We start from the raw sequence: 2,261 nt of genomic DNA, 5'->3' as shown, positions 1-2,261 counted from the left end.
GATAGTAGGGAACCTGTAAAATCCAAAAGAAAGTTGTAATTACAACAACTGGTCGATCAAAAAATGGTTGGATGGTTAAAGGAAATCTCTATTGCCAATCATTTAACAAGTTCTATCGGGAGAGACAGCTAAGAAGTAATCCTCAAGAAACATAACGCAACTTGATATAGGTCAGTTAAAGCTTGGTCAATGAAGCAAAAAGTGAGTACTTACTTCACTAACAGATAATTAAAGACAGCTTACAAATAACTAAATACTAAATAATGCTTTAAGTTATTATATGCTTGGAAACTAGATGCACTAACAGTAAAAACGTGACAGATAAAACAGTCACACAAAGTAAAGACAGCATTCTCTACATGTAAACTAGTGTATCCCTAATTCATAATAAAACCCAATGTAAAGTCAATCAATATCATATATCAAGGGAAATCAATCAAGCATACCCCAACAGATGCCAAAACATGAAGATCATGTTAAACATTAAGAATAACTCAATGCTGACTACCTTAGGAGCAGCCATAGGATATTCTTCAGGCAAAAATAGTTCCAACTTGAAAACCCCTCCTAAACAAATAACCAAACAAGAAAATGCATCATATCCTATACATAAATGCAGAATGACAAAAAAAGTGATGAGATATTACCAGAAACAACTTCCAAAAACCAGACTAACCACAGCATAAGACTTAAAACCATGCTAATTGGACTTATATTTCAACACTCAACATTGAAAACAAGGGCCCCTTCTTTCTCATTAAAAGATAGAGATGAAGTAAAATAAACACAGCATAACCATTTTCTCAAATGAAAAATCATACTCTTAAGGCATATAGAGGTCATTTTAATGACTAAAAATTGGCAATGGTGTCAATCTTTATGTATTCAATCAGTTGAGACCCAACTATTATACAATAAATGCTAAAATTTTACATTTCTAACACAAAGAAAAAGCGCAACCCATCAAATTAAAAAAATCAACTACCTTCATATGGAGATTGTGTTGGACCAAGGATTATCACATTGAAATATCGCATATTATCCTCTTATGGTGAGGCACTAATTCCAGGCGCTGTATTTAATGGAAAAACAATAAAATTAAACATTTTTCAGCCCATAACATTTAAACCAAAAAAAAAACCTATAGCAAACAATATTCAACAAGAATTTCAAAAAAAGAAGCAAAGTATTTACCTGGTTCATTGAGGAGACGCTGAGTTTCCTATTTAGATCAAAGATAAAGAAACAAAAATTAAGCATGAAACATTGACATAATTCACAGAAACAAACTAAGAAGACTTAAAACATTTTACTGAAGCTTCTGATTCATTAAAACCCCAAAATAATTCAGCTACCAAATCAAACTCTAGAAACACAAAAAAAAGAACACACTATTTTTTTAAAAAAAGGAAGATTTTCTAAGGGTTCCAACGAGGAAACCGAGAAGGATGAGACTGAGATCGAAAGAGAAACCTTAATGATTCTTTGAGGGAGATTAGTGTTGGCCATTGGCGAGATCGATGGGAAGGAAAAATAAAAAAAAAGTATTTGAGGGTTTTGGGGATCTAGAAATGGAGAGAGATAATAAAATACCAGTGCCATGCCATGCCCACCACACGTGAAAAAAACCTATATAAAAAAGAGAGGTAAAAAAGAGAAGGAGAAGAGGCGATGAGAGTGGAGAAGAAAGCTAGAAGGAAGAAACAGAAGACGTGGAATTTCGGTAAACAGAAGCAGGAATGGGGAGGGTAAAACAGGGACCAAAACTGAAGCAGCGCCTAAACTGAGCTCAAGGAAGGGATTAGAAATCGGTGGATTTCACCGATTAGGTCAGTAATGGTTTAGCCCCGTAATATAAAAAAATTGAAAAGATAAAAAAATGAAAAAAAATAGAAGGATAAAAAATATAATTTTTCTTTCTATAGGAATGTTAGGTGGGAAAGATGGAAAAATGGAAAGAAAAAACAGTTATTTCAACTACATTAAATGATCTTTCAAATTGGTCAAGACTCTCCAGTTTATGGCCGCTTCTTTATGGTACCAGTTGTTGCTTTATTGAATTTGCTTCATTAATAGGCTCACGCTTCGACTTTGATCGTTATGGGCTGGTACCAAGATCGAGTCCTAGACAGGCAGACCTAATTTTAACAGCTGGAACAGTAACAATGAAAATGGCGCCCTCTTTAGTGAGATTATATGAACAAATGCCCGAACCTAAATATGTGAAGAAATAAAATAAAACATTTGCAAAATGAATAATT

The 2,261-nt window shown here is 33.6% G+C and overlaps 1 long non-coding RNA gene across 1 annotated transcript; it reads right to left on the bottom strand.

Moving 5' to 3' along the window:
• Nucleotides 1–506: 506 nt before the first annotated feature.
• On the bottom strand, nt 507–1,844 carry LOC107918639 (uncharacterized). The gene is made up of 4 exons (XR_005922905.1): nt 1,474–1,844; nt 1,195–1,222; nt 986–1,072; nt 507–567 (listed from the first exon to the last, which is right to left on the bottom strand). It is a non-coding gene; the product is annotated as an uncharacterized lncRNA (long non-coding RNA).
• Between the last annotated feature and the right edge of the window lie 417 nt (nt 1,845–2,261).

This window comes from Gossypium hirsutum, chromosome D13, assembly GCF_007990345.1.
Source record: "Gossypium hirsutum isolate 1008001.06 chromosome D13, Gossypium_hirsutum_v2.1, whole genome shotgun sequence".
Lineage (NCBI taxonomy): Eukaryota > Viridiplantae > Streptophyta > Magnoliopsida > Malvales > Malvaceae > Gossypium > Gossypium hirsutum.
This window is presented reverse-complemented; position numbering and strand designations above follow the sequence as displayed.